Raw genomic sequence first — 5,368 nt, 5'->3', positions numbered from 1 at the left:
GGGGGGGTGTAGTATAAGAGTGGGGGGTGTAGTATAGGAGTGGGGGGGGTGTAGTATAAGAGTGGGGGGGTGTAGTATAGGAGTGGGGGGGTGTAGTATAGGAGTGGGGGGGGTGTAGTATAGGAGTGGGGGGGGGGTGTAGTATAGGAGTGGGGGGGGTGTAGTATAGGAATGGGGGGGTGTAGTATAAGAGTGGGGGGGGTGTAGTATAGGAGTGGGGGGGTGTAGTATAAGAGTGGGGGGTTGTAGTATAAGAGTGGGGGGGGGGGGTGTAGTATAGGAGTGGGGGGGGTTGTAGTATTGGAGTGGGGGGAGTAGTATAAGCGTGGGGGGGTGTAGTATAGGAGTGGGGGGGGTGTAGTATAGGAGTGGGGGGGGTGTAGTATATAGGAGTGGGGGGGTGTAGTATAGGAGTGGGGGGGGTGTAGTATAGGAGTGGGGGGGGTGTAGTATAGGAGTGGGGGGGTGTAGTAAAGAGTGTGGGGGGGGTGTAGTATAGGAGTGGGGGGGGGGTGTAGTATAAGAGTGGGGGGGTGTAGTATAGGAGTGGGGGGGGGGTTTGTATAAGAGTGGGGGGGGTGTAGTATAGGAGTGGGGGGGGGGTGTTAACGGTGGGGGGGTGTAGATAGGAGTGGGGGGGGGTGTAGTATAGAGTGGGGGGGTGTGTGGGTGGGGGGGGGGTGTGTTAGAGTATAGGAATGGGGGGGTGTGTATAGAGTGGGGGGGGTGTAGTATAGGGAGTGGGGGGGGTTTAGTATAATAGTGGGGGGTGTAGTATAGGAGTGGGGGGGTGTAGTATAGAGTGGGAGGGGGTGGGGGTAGTAAGTGGGGGGTGTAGTATAGGAGTGGGGGGGGGTGTAGTTAGGAGTGGGGGGGTGTAGTATAAGAGTGGGGGGGGTGTAGTATAGGAGAGGGGGGGTGTAGTATAGGAGTGGGGGGGTGTAGTATAGGAGTGGGGGGTGTAGTATAAGAGTGGGGGGGTGTAGTATAGGAGTGGGGGGGTGTAGTATAGGAGTGGGGGGGGTGTAGTATAGGAGTGGGGGTGTAGTATAAGAGTAGGGGGGTGTAGTATAATAGTGGGGGGTTGTAGTATAAGGAGTGGGGGGGTGTAGTATAGGAGTGGGGGGGGTGTAGTATAAGAGTGGGGGGGTGTAGTATAAGAGTGGGGGGGTGTAGTATAAGAGTGGGGGGGTGTAGTATAAGAGTGGGGGGTGTTAGTATAAGAGTGGGGGGGTGTAGTATAAGAGTGGGGGGGTGTAGTATAGGAGTGGGGGTGTAGTATAAGAGTGGGGGGGTGTAGTATAAGAGTGGGGTTGTAGTATAAGAGTGGGGGGGGTGGTAGTATAGGAGTGGGGGGTGTAGTATAAGAGTGGGGGGTGTAGTATGGGGGGGGGTGTAGTATAAGGAGTGGGGGGGGTGTAGTATAGGAGTGGGGGGGGTGTAGTATAGGAGTGGGGGGGTGTAGTATAAGAGTGGGGGGGTGTAGTGGGTAGGGCATAGGAGTGTGGGGGGTGTAGTAGAGTGGGGGGGGGTGTAGTATAGAGTGGGGGGTGTAGTATAAGAGTGGGGGGGTGTAGTATAAGGAGTGGGGGGGTGTAGTATAGGAGTGGGGGGGGGTTGTAGTATAGGAGTGGGGGGGTGTAGTATAAGAGTGGGGGGTGTAGTATAAGAGTGGGGTGTAGAGTGGGGGGGGGTGTCGTATAGGAGTGAGGGGGGGGTGTAGTATAAGGAGGGGTGTAGTAGGAGTGGGGGGGTGTATGTATAGGAGTGGGGGGGGTGTAGTATAGGAGTGGGGGGGGTGTAGTATAAGAGTGGGGGGGGTGTAGTATAGGAGTAGGGGGGGGTGTAGTGGGGGGTGTGTTAGGTTGGGGGGGTGTAGTATAGGAGTGGGGGGTGTAGTATAGGGTGGGGGGGGGTGTAGTATAAGAGTGGGGGGGGTGTAGTATAGGAGTGGGGGGGGGGGGGGGGAGTAGTATAGGGTGGGGGGGTGGGGGGGGGTGTAGTATAGGAGTGGGGGGGGGTGTAGTATAGGAGTGGGGGGGTGTAGTATAGGAGTGGGGGGTGTAGTATAGGAGTGGGGTGAGTATAGGATGGGGGGGTGTAGTATAGGAGTGGGGGACTTGTACTACTAGATTGGGGGTGCTTGTAGTATAGGAGTGGGGGCTGTGTGTCCTTAGGAGTTTCTGCTCTGGCTGGCGGTACTGGGGGGGGGGGGGGTTGCCCATGGCTGTGGAGGACCGCGCCTGACGTCATGCCAATGAGTGGCGTGAATGGCACCAACAGTGCGAAACCAGCGTGATGTTTGGGGGGGCGGGGGGGAGGGGGCAGTGGGGGGGGGGTTTATTTTGGGCGAGGTGGGGGGGGGCTCCCCCGGTGTGCAACACTTCCAGTGACAAAATCCCCCCCCCCCACCACCTCCGATGTCATCCCAACACGAAGTCCATCTCACTCGCAGATGTCACGCAAAGTACAAATGCGACACACACACCCCCATTGCAATGTGGTTGCGGTGCTGGGAATCTAATGCAGTATATAAATACTGCACCTTAATCTGCAGGACTGCATTGCGTGTGGCCGATTTGTGCATTCATTTTTGCCGCAGGTTTAAAAAAAAAACCCCATCTCTCTTTATCTCGCCTGGTTTCTTTGGGGCGGCCACAACAATGGCCATTGTTGTCAGATCTGTGTTTTTGCAGCGTTTGCATGCGTGCGGTTCGGGACGCGGTGGTGTCGTGGTTAAATCGTGGTGTGCAATCGCCACACACCTCGCTTGTACACGCGCACACACGTGCGCGCGCGCGCGCGCACGCACGCACACACGCACGTACTTTGCACGCACGCGCTCACACGCGCACAACCCCGCAATGTTCATTACATCCAACAAGAGAGACGGGGGCATTATTACAGAAAATAGTCCCTCCTGTTTTTTGTGCCACCGCCGAGCCAATCCGCACGCAATCGCCGCCAGACGTGGCCGCGTAACAGGTAGCCGAAGCCGGGACGCGCAGAGTCGGCAGCGCTCAACACGCCGGCTGCTGATCATTAGGTGATAAGAATTGACAGCGTAAGGATTCAAGTTGCCCTGACTGCCTCTGCCTGCTGCTGCCTTGATGGCAGAGGGGGGGGGGGAGCCCTACCCCGAATCCGAGCAAAAACCCGGAGCGGATTTGCGAGATCCGCGCTGGCACCCCGGAGCACGGCAGGCGCGTTTCGTAGGTGGGCAGTCTTCCCCTCACCGACTGTTTTTGTGCCGATTGTTGCTTCTTGTTGTTGTTGTTGCGCGACGTTTCGGGCAATGGACTTTTTTAGTATAGAAATTGAGAGGTCACGGAGAGATGGAATGGATAACAGCTTGAGTGCAGTCTCCAACTCTTGTTCACTCAAGAGCTATCTGACCACTCTATTTATTTACGTACTATATGAAGGGCGATTGCCCGAAACGTCGCCCATTATTTTATTTTAAGGCGACAGTGTTGTTGAATAATTCGTTGCTTCTTACAAATGCCAGATTAGATTCTCATACCTTGAGCATAGGTTAGGTGCTGTGAGGAAGGGTCATTGCCCGAAACGTCGCCTATTCTTTATACGTTTTTCCTTTGAAGGTTTTTTTTGTTAATCGCAACGTAATCGACGCGTCGTCGTTGCAATGCATGCACGTGATCGCCGAGTCAGCCGAGGAGCACGTGGAGTCATGGTGGCCGAGTGGTTAAGGCGTTGGACTCGAAATCCAATGGGGTCTCCCCGCACAGGTTCAAATCCTGTCCATGACGTGCTCAGAATATATATATTTGAATGCATCTCAAATTTTTTTATTCCACAAATGTTGTCCCGATTCAAGTCATAAGTGTGTACACAATTAAGTGAGCTTTGGCGAGTGCGATTTTTTTGTATCGTGTGCTTTGTATTGTCATATGCTCTCGTTTATTTTGTGTAATTGGCTCCATCAGTTGTCAAGTCACGTGCAGTGTTCAAACAGTATCATCGGTAAGAGCCGCGTCCATCCTCACGCTGTTAACGACTCCCATCAAATCGCACGTCAGCCGTGATCAATCCACTGCTGGATGAAGACATCCCCAATACCTCCGCCACCCCATCACTAACTTGCAATGCGGCGATCCATCCAGCACCCCCACACGAACCCATTCCATCGCTCCATCTCCCCGGGCAGGCGTCCTCTCGGACGCGTTCCATTCCTTGGCTGCCGCTCCGTTATTAGTGTTGACCGTCATCCGTCGTACGTTGATGTTAAATAATGGTGAACTTCTTTCGCACAGTACGTAGCCAACCGTCTTAATCGGAGGTGAGCTGAATGTATAAACGCACGATTCCAAATGTGGAGTGGGGAAAACCCAGTGGACCCGGAGAAAAATCCACGCCGTCACGGGGGGAGGGACACGCAAACTCCAAATATACAGCAGCAGGCGCCAGGGTCGGGATCGAAGCCCCGACCTCCTGTATACCAGGCGAGGTAGTTAACATCTCCTAGCCACCGTGATGATGATGAGAGAGAGAGACGAAAACTCCAAATATACAGCAGTCGTCAAGGTTTGGGATCGGAGCCCCGACCTCCTGTGTACCAGGCGAGGTAGTTAACATCTCCAAGCCACTATGATGATGAGTGAGAGAGAGAGACGAAAACTCCAAATATACAGCAGTCGTCAAGGTCAAGGTTTGGGATCGAAGCCCCAACCTCCTGTGTACCAGGCGAGGTAGTTAACATCTCCTAGCCATCGCAACTTCCCATCGCCCCTTTTTAACCGTGACGCGTCCTTCCCCAAGCCCCGCTCAGATTTCTTAACACTTTGGATGTCGCCATGAACTTTGCGCTGTGCTCTGTAATCCACGCGTCCCTCGTGCTGTCTCTCAGTGTCATTCCCAGCGTGCACCAGTCGCCGCCGCGCCCACTTCAGCTTTCGTTCACCTTTATAACTCCAAGCCCGTGCCTGTGATCCCAAGTCACGATCGGGGCAATTACATTAAGCGTATCCTTCCTACATTGTGTTCGTTGTCGTTCTGTACGTATGTTGGACTTCTTTCGCACCGTGCGTAGCCAGCCGTGCTCATCGGAGGTGCAGGGGGAAGGACAACAAACTGAACACAGAAAGCGGCCTTGAGCAGCATCATCATCGTTTTTTTTAAAATCCGAAACGGAAGAGCTGCCCTGAGCTTCCACTGAAGCTAAGACACATCTGCAGGGGGAGTCGAACAACTCGTTTCAAACACGACACAGACAATGCATAATACGCACACCGCCTCTGTGCAGCGTTCAAAAGAAAAAAAATACCCCATCAGCATTTCCTGAATTAGTGCATTGTGGTCTTCGAGTGCATTGTGGGGTCTTGAGTCAGACAGTGAGACACCCTTCCAC

The 5,368-nt window shown here is 54.1% G+C and overlaps 1 non-coding gene across 1 annotated transcript; it reads left to right on the top strand.

Annotated features, from left to right (window-relative positions):
- The first annotated feature begins 3,688 nt into the window (after window positions 1–3,688).
- TRNAS-CGA (transfer RNA serine (anticodon CGA)) lies at window positions 3,689–3,770 on the top strand. The gene has a single exon. It is a non-coding gene; the product is annotated as a tRNA-Ser (tRNA).
- The last annotated feature ends 1,598 nt before the right edge of the window (window positions 3,771–5,368 follow it).

The sequence above is a fragment of the Petromyzon marinus genome, chromosome 51, assembly GCF_048934315.1.
Source record: "Petromyzon marinus isolate PM22_M1 ecotype Great Lakes invasive population chromosome 51, UKy_Petmar_22M1.pri1.0, whole genome shotgun sequence".
In the NCBI taxonomy this organism is placed as follows: Eukaryota; Metazoa; Chordata; class Hyperoartia; order Petromyzontiformes; family Petromyzontidae; genus Petromyzon; species Petromyzon marinus.
Note: the sequence above shows the minus strand (reverse complement) of the source record. Positions and strands in the feature narration are given on the sequence as shown.